The sequence below is a fragment of the Bos taurus genome, chromosome 10 (genome assembly GCF_002263795.3).
Source record: "Bos taurus isolate L1 Dominette 01449 registration number 42190680 breed Hereford chromosome 10, ARS-UCD2.0, whole genome shotgun sequence".
Taxonomy (NCBI): Eukaryota; Metazoa; Chordata; class Mammalia; order Artiodactyla; family Bovidae; genus Bos; species Bos taurus.
Window position 1 is genome coordinate 12,023,383 of NC_037337.1, and position 19,535 is coordinate 12,042,917.

Below are 19,535 nucleotides of genomic sequence, written 5' to 3' on the forward strand. Positions count from 1 at the left end.
AGAGCAGCCCTTACTGAGATGCCTTTTGTGTGTAATAATAACACAGTATTCACAGAGAGTTTTCCCACAGTAGACTTATTTAAGCTTTGCAAGAATTTTAAGTGGTAGGCAGCTGGGCAACATCCGCACTCCCTTCTTAAAGATAAAGTTAGAAAAAAACAAACCAAACAAACCCAAACACCTAAAGGTCACAGTGACTAGAAGAGGCCTGAGTAGGAAGTAGCAGATCCTGGCTTTGAACCCAGGGCCATGTGCTGTTTTCTGTCGCTGCATCCCCCGCCCTGTTCCGGGGACATACTGGGATGGACAGAGTGGTTCTGCCAGTCTCAATTACACTCCCCTGCCTGTTACCCTTCTTGCTGCACCTCTTCTCTGGGGGTTCATCTGCCCCCCTGGACTCAGCCCTTTCTAACTCCTGAGATAAGAAAATTAACTGTCCTGGGTTCTCTTGCCTTAGGATCTACCTGGGAGGTGAATGGCCCCCTTCGAAAGGGTGTTAATTAATTAATTAACGAAAGGATGTTAATGACTGATGAAGACCCGGAGGCGGGCATCGACACATTGACAGATACTGCGGCAGTGTGGGGGTGGTTTTAATAATCCAGCCCACCTCCTCTTCTGGCTCCATCATTTCTTCCTACAGCCTGCCACCCTTGGCAAAGATGGTTACCACGTGTGGTATGCAGAAAGCAGAAGTCTGGGAGCAGATGGGGTAGGGGATCCTGAAAGAACTTTGGCTTTCACACAAAGTCACAAAGTCAGTAGAGTGGAAGGGCAAGGACCTGTGACCAGGATTTGGGATTCTCAACCTCTCATGCCCTGGCATCCAAACTGCATGTAGGTGCCTGGGGGAGCAGACAGGTGGAGGAAGGCAAGTTACAGAGATATTAGGAGTTACTGAGCCCAGAAGGCTGAGTTTGAAATCTCTCTGTGCCTGCCCAGAGGGACACTCTAAGAAGTTTTGTCCTTCAAGAGAGATCTACATACACACACACACACACACACACACACACACACACAGAGAGAGCTTAATGCAGTAAGGTACATTTCCCTGAACCTCCATGAGAGTCCTGCAGTCCCATTCCCTGGAGCTCTCTCCTGTCTTTTGTAAACTTTCTCCTTGACCCTGATGGTGGATGCCCTGCACCCTAAGTGTTCCTCTCCCTGGGAATTTTTCTGGTTTGCTTACATAGCCTGCCTGACAGAGGCAGGAGGAAACACCAGCCCTTCCCACACTCCATCCAGGGCCTGCTTCCCTGCTGGCCACTCCAGCGTGCTCACATGGGCAGAGCTGTCCTGATGCTGCTGCTGCTGCTGCTGCTAAGTCGCTTCAGTCGTGTCCGACTCTGTGCGACCCCATAGACGGCAGCCCACTAAGCTCCTCTGTCTCTGGGATTCTCCAGGCATGCTGTCCTGATGAGCAACAGCCATAAACTGTTGCTTCTCTGCTTAGACCCTTGGGTGTGTCTCATCTCTCTTGAGTGAAAGCCAAGTCCGTTCCTAATCCCCTGTCCCATTTCCTCCCGATTTCATCCTTCATCTACTGAAGCTGAGCTCCATGAGGACAGAGATTCGTGTCTGTTTGTTCACCGCTGTATCACCAGGACAGTGAACAGAACACAGTAAGGGCTTAATAAATATTGATATTGAATGAATGAATGGTGCTCAATGGATATCAAAAGAATAAATGAATCCATCACATGATCAATCAATCAAAAGGAAACCCCACAGAGAGAGGCTGTCAGATTTCAGAGGAGAGGGGTATCATTTCTGGCAGGGGGTAGCGTGGGCAGGTGACTAGGGGAGACCTTCATGATGAGGTGATGTGCTGTGGGGTGCACAGTACACCGTGGGAAGAGTGGGATCTGAAAACGGCAGCAGCCCAGAGGCTCGTGGAGGGGAGGTGACGGGAATTAAAGTGCTAATCATCCCGTGAAAAATTGCTCCTCTTGGCGGTGGAATACACACAGGGCTGGTCTGTTTATTTTCCTTTGGCCCCAAGCAGCTGGACCTCTTTTTCATCCTAATTGCTTTGTTTCAAGTTGCTGTCACTTCCCAGGAACAGTGGCAAGTTAACTGTGCTGGTGGGAGACACAGCTGCGGGCAGATAGGCTATGTCTGAGCAGGCTCATTGTGGGCGTGGGATGCAGGACCCCCTTGGAGGGGTTCTCCTGGATCTCTTCCCAGCAATGTCCCTGCAAACTTCAAGATTCTGCCCCGGCTGGAATGGGGATTCTCTCTCTGGCATCTTAGCGATTAACAAAAGGTAAAGAGGTCTTTCTGTCAGGTTGCAGGGTCTTAGAACAGAGATGAAAGGGAAGTTGGCAAAGGCAGGGCACATAGCTTGTGTGGAGACACACAGCAATGCAGTGGGCCACTCTGACCCACATCTCTAGAATCTTCTTCCCGTCACACCATGCTGCATCTCTTGTGTTGCCTGCCAGGACACCCATGAGGGAGGTCTCCAAAATGACCCATCCGGTCTGCCCTCCCTGATTCCAGACCTCCATCCTCACTTTTCCAGGAAATATAACCCTCTTGTGTCACATTATTTTAGCACTCTGCTTTATTATAGCAGATAGCTCTATAGCAGATAGAGACGAAGGGCTTGGTCTGTACTGGTGGTATCTGAGCACCTGGGCCCTTCACATTACACGCACACACACATGATTTTGACAACTCTAAGGGTGGCCTTATGACACTGGCCCACTATGCTTTTTCTCTCAAGTAACATATTTTCATTCTAACTGGGGCCTTCTGTGGATAGTCCTAGCTCCATAGTCCTGATTAGCAGAGGAAACTTCAGGGGCTCAAAGAGGGAGTGAGCATTGGCCTGGAGTGGAGACAAGAGGCTGAGGCTCTGCAGAGGGCCAGCTCTGCCCGGAGCAGGCAGCTGGTTTCAAGGTCAAGGCCCAGCTCCGCTTTCTGACCACGGTAAAGTTCCTTAACCTTTCTGATATTAAGATGTCTCAACTCTAAACAGGGAGGATAATTCCTTCCCTGAAGGGTGCTTATGAGAGTGGAATGAGGACCTAGAAGCCAGCACAGGTTATGCTCACCATCCGTGTTCCTTTCTCCTCCCTCCCCTTCTCCACTGAGACCCCTTCTGTGAGGCAGGCCAGGGTGGGATGAACACAGTCCTGTGGCCCAGGCATGTGCCCCTCGGTGAGGAGGCTGCGTGGCAGCGTGGGTACGCGTCGGCTGCAGCACCAGTGGACCTGGCTTCACATTCCAGCTCCGCTGCTGCCAGCTGTGTCATCGGTGCAAACTCCATCTGTCCATAAAATGTCGAGGATAATGAGGCTCATTGTACCCAGAGTTGTTGCGCAAGTAGATCCTGTGAAGCACCTGTATCTCTCCCAGGAGGGAGGGAGGTTGGAGTCTGGGTGCGAAGAGCCTTGAACGCCAGGCTGAGATTGTGGGTCTCATTCTGTAGGAAGAGGGAGCCACAGCAGGTGTTTGGGGTGATGAATACGGAAAATGGATGCCATGCTTCTCCAATTCCAAGAGCAAGCCCCTCAGCTGCCCCACCTGCCCTTCAGAGCCACTCTCCCCTCTCCTGTCTCTTGCCCTGGGAGGGTGCCCTTTGTGTTGTATTATTGGCTGCCTTGACTCTGACTCCAATGGGGACAGCAGCAGAAGGTGAGGGGCAGAGGGGAGCAGGAGTCCGGGGACTTCATTGCCGGCTCCCTCCCTGCCCAGCTGCCTTGCACCTACTTCTTTCCTCCACTGACCAGAGTCACAGCTCCTGTCAGCTGGCCCGTCCCTTGCAGCCCTGTCAGTCTCGTGGCTGTGGTGGCCACCTCTCCCCTCCCCCTGCAGGCCTGGGAATGGCGAGAGCCCCACTGGCGCTAGCCCTGCACCAGCCCCATAGCAGTAACCTCTGTCCTTGGTAAACAGCCTCTTCACTCAAGTCTCCTCTAGTGACCTGATTTGACTTGCCATCTCTTTCCTGCCAAGATACATGCCCTGTCCCCTCTGGCACTCGTCTCTCTGGGCGTTGGTCATCAAGCGCCTTGGTTTGCAACAGCAAAGGATACAGGCTTACCTCGTGCTATTGTGCTTTGCTTTATCGTGCTTTGCCAATGTTGCATTTTTTTTTTTTTTTTTTTACAAATTGAAGGTCTGTGGCAACCCTGCACTGAGCAAGTGTTGCTGCCATTTTTATTTTTTTTAATTGAGTTTATTGACTTCTGTTTTGGCTGCAATGGGTCTTTGTTGCTGCGCCCAGGCTCTCTCTAGTTGCGGTGCATCGGCTTCTAGTTGCAGTGGCTCCTTCTGTTGCGGAGCACAGGCTCTAGGTGCACAGGCATGAGTAGTCGCAGCACTCAGAATCAGGAGTTGCAGCTTGTAGGCTCTAGAGCAATGGCTCAGGAGCTGTGGTACGTGGGCTTAGAGGCATGTGGGACCAGGCCTGGACCAGGGATCGAGCCAGTGTCCCCTGCATTGCAAGGCAGATTCTCAACCACTGGACCACCAGGGAAGCCCTGGCACAATTTTTCCAACAAGCACTTGCTCACTTTGTCTGTTTGGTAATCTTGGAGTATTTCAAACATTTTCATTGTTACTTTATTTGTTATGGTGATCAGATGTTACTGTTGTAATTATTTGGGGGCTCCTTGAGCTGCACCCATAAAAGACGGTGAACTTAATAAATTGTTGAAATGACAAGAAAATATTTAGACTGTTATATAAACTTAGTTGGTAAAGCAATGGCAGGGTTTGAGAAGACTGACTCCAGTTTTGAAAGATCTTCTATTGTGGGTGAAATGCTGTCAAAGAGCTCTGCATACAGCAGGCAAATCATTCATAAAAGGAAGTCAACCAATGTGGCAAACTTCATTGTTGCATTATTTTAAGAAATTTTCCCAGCCTCCCTAACATTCAGCCACCACCACCCTGATCAATCAGCAGCCATAAACATGAGGCAAGGCCCCTACCACCCCAGAAAAAAAGATTATGACTCGCCGAAGGCTTAGAAGATGGTTAGCATTTTTCAGCAACAAAATCTTTTAAAATTAAGGACGCTATACTTTATTTTTTTTTTCAGTGATCCAACAGATGTTGGCAATTTGGTCTCTGGTTCCTCTGCCTTTTCTAAATTCAGCTTGAACATCTGGAAGTTTATGTCTCATGTACTGTTGAAGCCTGCCTTGGAGAATTTTGAGCACTCTTTACTAGCGTGTCAGATGAGTGCAATTGTGCAGTAGTTTGAACATTCTTTGGCATTACCTTTCTTTGGAATTGGGATGAAAACTGACCTTTTCCAGTCCTGTGGCCACTGCTGAGCTTCCCAAATTTGCTGGCATATTGAGCGCAGCACTTTCACAGCATCATCTTTTAGGATTTGAAAAAGCTCAAGTGGAATTCCATCACCTCCACTAGCTTTGCTCATAGTGATGCTTCCTAAGGCCCACTTGACTTCACATTTCAGAATGTCTGGCTCTAGGTGAGTGATCACACCATCATGATTATCTGGGTCGTGAAGATCTGTTTTGTATACATCTTCTGCATAGTCTTGCCACCTCTTCTTAATATCTTCTGCTTCTGTTAGGTCCATACCATTTCTGTCATTTATTGTGCCCATCTTTGCCTGAAATGTTCCCTTGGTATCTCTAATTTTCTTGAAGAGATCTCTAGTCTTTCCCATTCTATTGTTTTCTTCTATTTCTTTGCATTGATCACTGAGGAAGGCTTTCTTATTTCTCCTTGCTATTCTTTGGAACTCTGCATTCAAATGGGTATATCTTTCCTTTTCTCCTTTGCCTTTACTTTTATTCTGCTTTATTTATTTATTTAAAATTCCTGCTTTATTGAATATACCAAAGCCTTTGACTGTATGGGTCACAACAAACTGTGGAAAATTCTTCAAGAGATGGGAATACCAAACCACCTGACCTGCCTCCTGAGAAATCTATATGCAGGTCAAGAAGCAACAGTTAGAACTGGACAGGGAACAACAGACTGGTTCCAAATAGGAAAAGGAGTACATCAAGGCTGTATATTGTCACCCTGCTTATTTAACTTATATGCAGAGTACATCATGCAAAATGCTGGGCTGGATAAAGCACAGCTGGAATCAAGATTGCCGAGAGAAATATTAATAACCTCAGATATGCAAATGACACCACCCTTATGGCAGAAAGTGAAGAAGAACTAAAGAGCCTCTTGATGAAAGTGAAAGAGAAGAGTGAAAAAGCTGTCTTAAAACTCAACATTCAAAAAACGAAGATCATGGCATCTGGTCTACCATTACTTCATGGCAAATAGATGAGAAACAATGGAAATAGTGAGAGACTTTATTTTTCTGGGCTCCAAAATCACTGTAGATGGTCAGTGTAGCCATGAAATTAAAAGACACTTGCTCCTTGGAAGGAAAGCTATGATCACCTAGACAGCATATTAAAAAGGAGAGACATTACTTTGCCAACAAAGGTCCATCTAGTCAAAGCTATGGTTCTTCCAATAGTCATGTATGAATGTGAGAGTTGGACTATAAAGAAAGCTGAGCACTGAAGAACTGATGCTTTTGAACTGTGGTGTTGGAAAAGATTCTTGAGAGTCCCTTGGACTGCAAGGAGATCCAACCAGTCCATTCTAAAGGAGATCAGTCCTGAATATTCATTGGAAGGAACTGATGCTGAAGCTGAAACTCCAATACTTTGGCCACCTGATGCAAAGAACTGACTCACTAGAAAAGACCCTGATATTGGGAAAGATTGAAGGTGGGAGGAGAAGGGGACGACAGAGGATGAGATGGTTGGATGGCATCACTGACTCAACAGATATGAGTTTGAGTAAGCTCTGGGAGTTGGTGATGGACAGGGAGGCCTGGTGTGCTACAGTCCATGGGGTTGCAAAGGGTCAGACATGATTGAGAGACTGAACTGAACTGATACTGTTTTTAAGATATTACACTAATGCACACTTTATAGTGTATGTGTGCTTGCTTAGTCGCTCAATCATGTCCAACTCTGTGACCCTATCAATAGTAGCCCACCAGCCTCCTCTGTCTATGGGATTTTCCAGACAAGAATACTGGAGTGGGCTCATCACTATTATTCAACATAGTTTTGGAAGTCCTAGCTACAGCAATCAGAGAAGAAAAAGAAATAAAAGGAATCCAGATCAGAAAAGAAGAAGAAAAGCTCTCACTGTTTGCAGATGACATGATAATATGTATGCTGTTGCTACTGCTGCTAAGTTGCTTCAGTCGTGTCCGACTCTGTGCGACCCCATAGACAGAAGCCCACCAGGCTCCCCTGTCCCTGGGATTTTCCAGGCAAGAACACTGGAGTGGGGTGCCATTTCCTTCTCCAATGCATGAAAGTGAAAAGTGAAAGGGAAGTCACTCAGTCGTGTCCAACTCTTAGCGACCCCATGGACTACAGCCTACCGGGCTCCTCCATCTATGGGATTTTCCAGGCAAGAGTACCAGAGTGGGGTGCCATTGCCTTCTCCGGATAATATGTATAGAAAACCCTAAAGATACCATCAGAAAATTACTAGAGCTAATCGGTGAATTTAGCAAAATTACATGATACAAAATCAATACACAGAAATCACTTGCATTCCTATATACTAACAATGAAAAATAAGGAAAGATAATTAAGGAATAAATCCCATTCACCACTGCAAAAAAAAGAATAAAATATATAGGAATAAGCCTACCTAAGGAGACAAAAGAAATATACAGAAAATTATAAGACACTGATGAAAGAACTCAAAGATGACATAAACAGATGGAGAGATATTACATGTTCCTGGGTAGGAAGAATCAATATTGTGAAAATGACTATACTTCCAAATGCAATCTACAGATTCAATGTGATCCCTATCAAATTACCAATGGCATTTTTCATAGAACTAGAACAAAAAATTTCACAATTCATATGGAAAAACAAAAGACCCTAAATAGCTAAAGGAGTCTTGAGAAAGAAGAATGGAGCTGAAGGAATCAACCTTCCTGACTTCAGATTATACTACAAAGCTACAGTCATCAAGACAGTATGGTACTGCACAAAAACAGAAATATAGACCAATGGAACAAGATAGAATGTCCACAGATAAACCCACACACCTATTCATATCTTATTTTTGACAAAGGAGGCAAGAATATACAATGGGGAAAAGACAGCTTCTTCAATACGTGGTGTTGGGAAAACTGGACAGCTACATGTAAAAGAATGAAATTAGAACACTTCCTAACACTATACACAAAGATAAACTCAAAATGGATTAAAGACCTAAATGTAAGTCCAGAAACTATAAAAGTTCTAAGAGGAGAACATAGAATGCTCAATGACATAAATCAAAACAAGATCCTCTATGACCCACCTCCTAGAGTAATGGAAATAAAAACAAAAGTAAACAAGCGGGACCTAATTAAACTTAAAAGCTTTTGCACAGGAAAGAAAACCATAAACAAGATGAAAAGACAACCCTCAGAATGGGAGAAAATAATAGCAAATGAAACAACTGACAAAGGATTAATTTCCAAAACATACAAGCAGCTCATACAACTCAATGCCAGAAAAACAAACCACCCAATCAAAAAGTGGGAAAAATATCTAAACAGACATTTCTCCAAAGAAGACATACAGATGGCTAACAAACACAGGAAAAGATGCTCAACATTGCTCATTGTTAGAGAAATGCAAATCAAAACCTCACACCATCAGAATGACCATCATCAAAGAGTCTACAAATAATAAATGCTAGAGAGGGTGTGGAGAAAAGGGAATACTCTTGCACTGTTGGTGGGAATGTAAATTGATACAGCCACTATGGAAGATGGTATGGAGATTCCTTTAAAAAAAGCTAGGAATAAAACCACCATATGACCCAGCAATCCCACTCCTAGGCATATACCCTGAGAAAACCAAAATTGAAAAAGACACATGTATCCCAATGTTCATTGCAGCACTATTTACAATAGCTAGAACACGGAAGCAACCTAGATGTCCATTGACAGATGAATGGATAGAGAAGTTGTGGTACCTGTGCACAATGGAATTTAACTCAGCCATAAAATGGAATGTCTTTGAGTCAGTTCTAATGAGGTGGATGAACCTAGAGCCTATTATACAGAGTGAAGTAAGTCAGAAAGAGAACGATAAATATCATATACTAAAGCATATATATGGAATCTAGAAATATGGTACTGAAGAAGTTATTTGCAGGGCAGCAATGGAGAAACAGACATGGAGAACGGACTTAGGCACACAGGGAGAGGGGAAGGGAGGGTGATATGTGTGGAGAGAGTAACATGGAAGCTTACACTACCATATGTAAAATAGATAGCCAATGGGAATTTGCTGTGTGTCTCAAGGAACTCAAACAGGGGCTCTGTATCAACCTGGAGGGGTGGGATGGGGAGGGAGATGGGAGGGAGGTTCAAGAGGGAAGGAACATATGGCTGATACATGTTGAGGTTTGACAGAAAACAAAATTCTGTAAAGCAATTATCCTTCAATTTAGAAATAAATAAAATAAATTAACTAATTTAAAAAAAAAATACTGGAGTGGGTTGCCATGCCTTCCTCCAGGGGATCTTCCTGACCTAAGGATTGAACCTGCGGCTCCTGTGTTGCAGGGGATTTTTTACCGTTAGTGCCACCCAGGAAGCCCTTTATAGAGTATAGAATAAACGTAAACATAACTTTTACACTGGGAACCAAAAAATTCATGTAACTCGCTTTAGTGTGATATTTGCTTTATTGTAGTGCCCTGGAACAGAACCTGCAATATCTCCAAGATACACCTGGACTGGAAAGTGCCCATCTCACTATCTTGGTCTGATTACAGTGATGGGAACCAGAGAAACATCTTACCAGAATGGGTGGTGCCTCAGTGACCGGAAGCTAGGGACTTGCTTCCCAAACCACTTGAATTTGAGGGGAAAAAAGTGACCTTTAGAAGCTCTCAGTGGAGTGGCTGGGAATGAAAACAGAACCAAGAGCATGAGCTCCAGGGAGCACAGCTTTTGCCACCCCTTCCCAAGTGAGGGACCAGGCAAGTCTGCAACCCTGGCCTCTAGGTAGGGCCTAGCTCTCCACTGTCCTGGTCAGATCTGACTTTTACCAGGTTTAACCAAGGGGTCCAGAGGAGCGCCGGAGACCTTCATTCCAGGCCCGGCCCTGCCACCCATGTGCTGTGTGACGTTTGGGCCCAATGACCACCTCTCTGAGCCCCACTTTGCATCCGTCACTGAAGACATAGCCCCAGTCTGGAGCACATGTTTGCTGTATGGTCAGGTGAGGGGAGGAGTGTGCAGGCCCATGATGAGGGGAGCCTGGTGCTCCAGCTTCTAACTCAGACTTTCTGAATTCTAACTCAATTTTAACACTTTCTGACCAGGGGACCCTGGGCAGCTCTTAGCCTCTCTGAGCCTCAGGTGGTATGAGTCAATAAAGACTGTTGGGACGTGAGCAAAATAGTACACAGAAGGAGCCAAAGTCAGTACCAGGCCCACAGCAAGTGTCAGTAAACCCCAGAAAACTTTCCACCCTCAGGCGAGGGCAGGGGGTTATCTGGTCAGTAGCAGTCAGACTGGCTTCTGATGGAGAAGGCAATGACTACATGGTGTGGCTGGGAACCCTGAAAGCCTCTCCCACCAGTCCTCCCAGCTGGCCATTATCTCCAGAGTGTAACCCCTGGACCCTACAGCATCTTAGGGTCGTAGAGCTGGTGGGGTGGTAAGGCAGGCATATGAGTTCTCTCACCAGATGCTGAGGTGATGTCATCCCTATGATCCTAGGGCCTCAGCCCCTGTACTGAAAGCTCTGCTCCCCTGGGGAGCTCAAAACATTTAGCTTCAGCAGCAGTGACCTACCTTGAACCCTGAGACAAGTATTGCTCAGCCATCTCCTTGGCCACCTGCCCCCACATCACCTGGCACTGGGATAGACAGAAGAAAGCTCCTCATCACAGAGTCAGGGCTGGTCACCTCCTTGACCAGCAGCGCCCACCCCTCTCCTCAGAGCTCAGCGTGATCCACCACAGTGTGGTCACTTCTTCTGGCCTGCTCAGGGACACTGACCCTCTCTTGTTTCTATCCAGCCCTGCTGCCATCCAAAAGGGGCCATGCAGTCCCCATGGGAGCCCATCACAGGGGTCGTGAGCCAGCTTGAGCCTCTGTCCCTTCCATGGGACCCTCCTAGCAGCCACCGGGATGGCTTACTCACTCTGGTGCCAGCCACATGGTCCCTCCAGGCTCTGAGGGGCTGGGCACGAGGGAATGGGGGCTGGCTGCCTTTGTCCCCCGAGACCACTGTGCTAAGAGTGTCATCCCAAGTACCCAGAGCTTCCCTAACACCTTCTGGTGAGGTGTTCATCTGGCAAATCGGTGACACTTCCTTGAAGCCAGCTGCATAGACCCTCCCTAGAGGGCTAATTTTCATCATTTCCCTCCTTCCCTTCCTTCCTCCTTCTTCATTCAGCAAATACTTGGAGCACCTCCTCTAATCACAAGCTGTGTCAGGCATGGGGGCAGAGAGACAAAGCAGGTTCGGTCCATGCCCGCCCCCCTCCAGGGCTTCACAAGGCATGATGGGGGCACCTGTCCACAGTTACAAGACCGCAGGGCATGCCTGATGGAGACAGCCCACACCTTGGCCCATGTTTCCCTCAGCCTGCTTTACACTCCTAGGCCTTTCTCCGCCCCATTTGGGGCTGCCTTTACTCACGTTCTCTCATTGCATCAGCAGGATGCCTTGGGTTCTGACAGAGAACCCACCTTTAGCTAAATTAAGGACAGCAGGCTTCTAGTGGAAGGACATTGAGTAGCTCCAGGCTCCCAGGGAAGGTCAGAGCACTGGCTGAGAAAGGACAGAATGAGGGCGCCCAAGGTTCCAAGGTGACACAGCCAGAGTCCGCCAGGCCCAGTGCGGGTGACATGTGCCCATCTGCCTGGTCAGGGAAGGACAGGGCACTTTGACAACAAGATGACCCACAGCTGGGGGAGGTAATTCCTCCAAGATCACTGGGTGTCAGTTAAGAATAAGGCGGCAGCAGCAGTGGGGTTGGGTAGGGGAGGACCTCTCTGCTGTTTCAGTGGCTAAGACTCTACGTTCCCATTGTGGGGGTGCCCAGGTTCGATCCCTGGCCAGGGAACTAGATCCCACGTGCTGCAACTAAAGATCCTGAATGCTGCAATGAAGATCGAGGATCCTCTGTGCTACAACGAAGACCTGCTGCAGCCAAATAGATAAATATTTTTAAAAGGTACGTTATTTAAAAAAGAAGAAGGAGAAGGGGGAAGGGCTGCCAGCTGGGTGGCCTGAAAGCAGCAGTGATCACTCCAGTCTCCCTTCTATCCCCACTCGCTGGCACCACTGTGTCGACTCCGCAGCTCCCTAGCTGCAGCGTTAAGTGGGAACCCCTCAGGGCCCAGCCACGACCTTCCAGGCACACTGGGGCCCTCGCCTCTCCCTTCCCACCCCAGGTTGTCTCCTGCTTGGGTGAGAGCAGCCTGGAACACCCTTCCTCTCCTTCCCCACATGAAGAACTCCTACCTACCCTGCAAGACCCAGTTCAGTTGTGCCCCCTCCTGGAAGATGCCTCTTGCCAGCCTGAGGCTCCTCCCTCAGCCTGGCGGGAGCTCCTGCAGGTGGGGCTCACCTCTGCCCGGAGGCTGCCCTCGCTGCACCAGCCTCGGCAGCCTCTGACGCCCTCCCCACCACCCCCATGTCCTCCCTGTACCAGCTGAGAGGGCCAGCTGAGATTCGTGAAATTGCCTGGCTGCTGAGGCTCTCAGAGTCTGTGATTAAGCCTTGCCCTGGGGCTGGCCTGTCCTGGGTCTCCTGGCTTCCCTCCTTCCACCCTCACCCAGTTAATGTCTCCATTCAGCCTGGAAACATTTTCTTAAAGACAAAAAATAAATAAATAAATAAAATCATAGGTTAACAGTCTCTAGCAATAAAACAGCAGATGACGTTGTGTGGGCAACTTCCCAGAGGACACAGAACACACGTCTCCTGAGTGGGTGGCCTTATAAGGGCAGGTTCAGGAGGAGAATGGGCAGGAGGCAGAGCGACCCGCCAGGAGGCAGGGAGGTGGGGGTGGGGGTGGGTGCCCCATCGCTGGGCCGGGCGTGGGGCCAGCAGGGGTGCTGGCGAGGACCCAGCTGGGCAGGAAGAGCTGGACACGTACCATCTCCAGAGGCCCTGCTTGGGCCAAAGCCTGCCTGTCCTTCCTCCTGCCCTGCCACCAGCAGCAGCACAGACATTGACCACTCACAGCCAGCTGCCACACTGACCCACACCACCAGCCTGGCACCCAGAACCCTCCCACCCCAGGATGGGCCATGGCTCATTTTCCTTCCCAACTCCCCACACTCGTGAGCCAGCAGGTCCTGGCTCCTAGCTGGCATGAAGTAAAGCTTTGTCGGGTAGAACTGTTAAGTGAATGGTTGTTTAACGGTAGTTTGGGCTCATCAACTAGGCTGTGGCCCCTGGAATACAGGTAGGGCCCTCTAGGAAGACCAGCACACAGCTAAGTGGGTGCTTACGAAAGAACTCAGTGTTTGGGTGGCCCCTGCCTTTGAGTCAAGCTGAGCCATCAGTTCTTACCTCACTCAGGGTTACCTTGTCCCAAGCAGGAAGGCACGCATGCTCCACAACTGTTCCAGAGAATGCCTAGGATGGGGCTTCATTTCCCAACGCCACCCCCCACCCCGCCCCCCACCCCAACTCCAGGACAGTGAGGTGGGGCAACTATAAGAGAGAGAGACTCCCTGGTGGTTAAGACTCTGTGTTCTCAATGCAGAGGGCCTGGGTTTGATCCCTCATTAGGGAACTAGATTCCATATGCCACAACTAAGACCCAGTGCAACTAAAAATAAACAAGTAGAGAGGAAGAGAGAGGGTTGAGGGTGGGGGAGGTAGGGAGGCCTTTCTAGGAGATTCCCGATTGTCTAAGTGTTCGTCTGAACTCAACATGTCTGAGAACAAAGCCCTCACCCTTGGTGTGGGAAGGTGGGGGAGGTGTGTGCCAGGCGACCCTGTCCTGAGGAAGGGGCTCTGGAAGCCTCCCCCAGTTCTTATTAGGAAAGACTCTTTCCAGCACCCTCAGAAGACCCAAATCCTCCTCTAAGTGAGTCTTAAAAGAGACAGAATGGATGGTCAAATAAGGTGAAAACTGGGAGAGCCACCCCATCCCTCAGCCGGCTCTTACTTGGCCTAAAGCTTATCATTTATGAGCCACTATTCACGAGGGAAGCATTGCTCTGGCTCTAAATCCTCTTATAAAAGGCAAAGAGTATTTCTCTGCAGGGGCTGACAATCACCTGTCTAACCACTAGATAAGACAGGAGAACAGGGCAGTGAGGGGTCAGATGGGGGCAGAGGCAGGGAGGAAGCGGGAAGGAAGGGGCCCAGAGGGGAGGAGGGCCCAGGGAAGAGGACACTCCTGAGTCCTCCAGGGATCCCCAGAGGCCACCTGTGCCCAGAGGGCGTGTCCTCCTCCACTGCCCCTGAGGGGAAGGGTCAGGGCCAAGAGGAGCCTCTGGCAGCCTCTCAGCTGGCACTGCTCTGGGTACCAGGAGAATACTGTCAGCTGTAGAAGGCGGACTCAAGTTGAAGCTAGAGCCCCAGACGCTCCTGTTAGAGGCGAGAGGGCAGCAGAGCCAGCTGTGTGGGCCTGAGCCTGCTGAGGGCCTGGCCTCACCTGAGACCCTGACCCCTGGGTAGGGCCTGCCTCACTGTCATTCTGTTCCAAAATAGAAATGCTCTTTGTGTAAAGTGTAATGCAAACCATAACAAAACCCCCTTATGTGACTGCCTGAAATTCCACCAGTAGTCACTTATTATTTGGGGTTAATCACTGCCCCCTGTGTGGGACTGAATAATGGTCCCCCAAAGGTGTCCATGTTCTAATCCTTGGAGTTAACCACCTTACATGGTGCAAGAGACTTTGCAGATGTGATTACGGATTCTGAGGTGGGAGATTAGCCTGGATTTCTAGGTAGGCCCGACATAATTACAAAGGTCCTTATGAGAAGGAGGTGGAAGGGTCAGCTAGTTAGAGGGCACATGTCTCCCGGGGAAGGGAACACACAAAGTACTTGGGGTTTCAGCCTGAAATAGTTTCTGAGGGCCTCCCCACCCCGCACCACACCCTCCCCATCAGTCAGGTTCTTCAAACTGCTGGCACGGGGTCTCTGAGGGAACATGGTGGGGACACAGAAGAGACAGAGTATGTGGAGACAGAAGTAGAAACAAAGCCGCAGGGAGAGCTTTCATTCTGCATCTTTGGGTCAGAATGGTCCCCTCGGGGGACTCCACCATCGCCTAGCTTCCTCTCCAAGGGTCATGTTGTCTAGACTCTGGCTTAAGATGGCTGAATGTGCCATCTGCTTTTGTTTCAAGGGGCCACCAACGACCCTTTCTATTAGTTGTAGAGATTGTTTCTCTCCCACAATCCTCTGCTCTGGCCACCTTCTTAAATCCTGCTGACCAAGAGGCTAAGTCACTGGGGGAGAAGTTCTCCCAGGTTTTCTGAGTTTGATTATAAATGCTGGAGATTTTTTAACCATAACAATAATGGGAAGGATGACAGAATAAAGGTAGTAGTGATTATAGAACAAAGTAGGGCATAAATATGAATAAATAAGTAAATAGCTACTAGATACCATGTCACAAGCTTCCTGTGCATTCTCCTGTTTAATCGTTCTAATTGGCAAGTTTTAGTATCCATATTTTATGGGTAAGGAACTGAGGCACAGAGAAGTTAAGACTTTCAAAAGGTCACACAGCTAGTTAGTAACAGGGCTGCAGTTTCAGCCCAAATTTGACTTCAGAGCCCATGCCTTTAACTATGACACTATTCTACCTCCTAAAACATAATGTAAACTAACAATGTGCCCATTGACGTTTCATTTGTAATCAAACCATAGTTTCTAGGGATGGGAAGGTTTGGGGCAGATGGGAGAAGGATGGGGGAGTAACACAGGGGAAGGCACTGCAATGTGGGAAGGGGCTGGCCAACTGGTCGCCTCTAATCAAGGGGACTGAATAAAGCAACAGACTAAGGCCAGATTACCTTAATCAAAACAGAAATAACTTTGGATGTAACATTGCATCTTAGAATTGAATTTTAATTTTCCCGTCTTTTCCAAGTGCAGTTATACTTTTTTTTTTTTACTAACTTATGCCATCTCACAGATTTCTCAAATAGTTTTATATTGCCTGCAAGTTATTTAAAGCAAAATTTTAAGGGCAAAGAATATTTTTAATGTAATTTCAAGTTGGCAGTCCTTGAGGCTGAGTGGAAAGTACTCAGGGACTGGATGGACCTCAGAAGACCCGGGTTCTGTTTAGGCCTGTGTAGGCCTGCTAAGGTCCTCATTGCATGTTCAAACAAGATTTTATTTGTCTTTTCACAGGCCTCAGCCCCAGGTCCAGCCCTGTTTGTTGGGTGGAGGGGGCTGAGAGAGTTCTGCACTAATTGCTCCAGGTCAGTGCTCAGGGCAACTGGGAAGGACAGAGGCATCAGCGTCCTGTCCTCTGACCTCTACTTGCCTGTCATGGGCAGCCCCAGCAATTTGTCCCCTCAGTTCCTGGGGACCTCCAGAAGCTAGGCCTGGGATGACTGAAGACAACTCTGGTCCCAATCCCCAAGTCAGGGAAAACTGACATAGGGTCACAGACTGTGAAAGCAGAAGCCAGAACTGGCCATGGGCCCATTACATTGACTAAAAATCCCCCAAGATACTGGCATAAAAACAGACACACAGATCAGTGGAACACACTAGAGAGCCGGGAAATAAACCCACACATATATGTGGTCAATTACTTTACAATCAAGGAACCAAGAATATACAATGAGGAAAAGACAGTCAGTTTCTTCAATGACACCCGTATGATACCACTCTTATAGCAGAAAGCGAAAAGGAACTAAGAGCCTGTTGATGTAGGTGAAAGAGAAGAGTGGAAAGCTGGCTTAAAATTGAACATTCAAAAAATGAAGATCATGGCATCTGGTCCCCTCCCTTCATGGCAAACAGATGGGGAAACAATGGAAACAGTGACAAACTTTACTTTCTTGGGCTTCAAAATCACTACAGATGGTGACTGCAGCCATGAAATTAAAAGATGCTTGCTCCTTGCAAGAAAAGCTATAACAAACCTAAACAGCATATTAAAAAGCAGAGACATTTCTTTGCCAACAAAGGTCCGTCTAGTCAAAGCTATGGTTTTTCCAGTAGTCATGTAAGGATGTAAGAGTTGGACCATAAAGAAGGCTGAGCACTGAAGAATTGATGCTTTTGAACTGTGGTGTTGGAGAAGACTCTTGAAAGTCCCTTGGACTGCAAGGAGATCCAACCAGTCAATCCTAAAGGAAATCAGTCCTGAATATTCATTGGAAGGACTGATGCTGAAGCTGAAGCTCCAATACTTTGGCCACCTGATGCAAAGAACTGACTCCCTGATGCTGGGAAAGATTGAGGGCAGGAGGATAAGGGAACAACAGAGGACAAGATGGTTGGATGGCATCACCTACTCAATGTACATGAGTTTGAGCAAGTTCCAGGAGTTGGTGATAGACAGGGAAGCCTGGTGTGCTTCAGTCCATAGGGTCGCAAAAAGTCAGACATGACTGAGCGACTGAACAACAACAGCTCTTCAATGAATGGTGCTGTGAAAACTGGGCTGCTGCTGTTGCTGCTAAGTTGCTTCAGTCGTGTCCAACTCAGTGTGACCCCATTAGACGGCAACCCAACAGGCTCCCCCATCCCTGGGATTCTCCAGGCAAGAACACTAGAGTAGGTTGCCATTTCCTTCTCCAATGCATGAAAGTGAAAAGTGAAAGTGAAGTCGCTCAGTCATGTCCAACTCTTCTCGACGCCATGGACTGCAGCCCACCAGGCTCCTCCGCCCATGGGATTTTCCAGGCAAGAGTACTGGAGTGGGGTGCCATCGCCTTCTCCGTGAAAACTGGGCAGCTGTATGCAAAAGAATAAAACCCCACAACTACCTCACACCACATACAAAAATTAACTCAAGGGAATTAAAGACTTGAATGTTGGATATGAAACCATGAAACTCCCAGAATAAAACATAGGCAGTAAGCTCCTTGACGTCGGTCTGGGTGAGGATTTTTTAAATCTAACACCCAAAGCAAATGCAACAAAAGCAAAAATAAGCAAGTGGGACTACATCAAACTATTATAAAAAGCTCTGTACAGCAAAGGAAACCATCAACAGAGTGAAAAGGCAACCTACATAATGAGAGAAAATATTTGCAAATCATATATCTGATAAGGAGCTAATATCCAAAATAGATAAAGAATTCATTCAGGGACTTCCCTTGTGGTCCAGTGGTTAAGATTCTGAGCTTCCACCACAGAGGGTACGGTTGGATCCCTGACTAGGGGATTTAAGATCTTGCATGCTCCATGGTATGGCCAAAAAATAAGAAAAAATTAAAAATAATTTTTAGAAAAAGAACTCATACAAGTCAGCAGCAAAAAAAAAAAAAAAAATACCCACACAATATGATTTTAAAATGGGAAGATCTAAATAGAGTTTTTCCCAAAGAAGACATACAGAAGGCCAATATGCACATGAAAACATCATTAATTATTAGGGAAATGTAAATCAAAACCACAATGAGATGCCATCAAACACCTATCAGAATGACTAGTATCAAAATGACAAGAAATCACAGGTGTTTGTGAGCATATGGAGAAAAGGGAGCCCTCACGCACATTGTGAGAATGGAAGTTGGTGCAGCCATGATGGAAAACAGGAAGATGGTGTGGAGGCTCCTCCAAAAATTAAAAATAGAGCTACCATATGAGCCAGCAATCCGACTGCTGGATATTATCTGAGGAAAACAAAAGCACTGACTTGAAAAGGTATCTGCACCCCAAAGGTTCACTGCCATATTATTAGAAACCACCAAGACAATGGCAACAGCCTAAATGCCTATTGACGGGTGCATGGATAGAGAGACTCTGGTGTGTATACAATGGAATATTATTCAGTCATGAGGAAGAACGCTGCTGCTGCTGCTAAGTCACTTGAGTCGTGTCTGACTCTGTGTGACCCCATAGACGGCAGCCCACCAGGCTCCCCCATCCCTGGGATTCTCCGGGCAAGAACACTAGAGTGGGTTGCCATTTCCTTCTCCAATGCATGAAAGTGAAAAGGGAAAGTGAAGTCGCTCAGTCATGTCCGACTCTTCGCAACGCCATGGACTGCAGCCCACCAGGCTCCCCTGTCCCTGGGATTCTCCAGGCAAGAACACTGGAGTGGGGTGCCATTTCCTTCTCCAATGCATGAAAGTGAAAAGGGAAAGTGAAGTCGCTCAGTCGTGTCCGACTCTTAGCGACCCCATGGACTGCAGCCTACCAGGCTCCTCTGTCCATGGGATTTTCCAGGCAAGAGTACTAGAGTGGGGTGCCATCGCCTTCTCCAAAGGAAGAATGAGATCTTGCCGTTTGTGACAACACGGATGGGCCTTGAGGGCATTATGCTAAGTGGAATAAATCAGACACAGAAAGACAAATACTGTATGATCTTTCTCATATG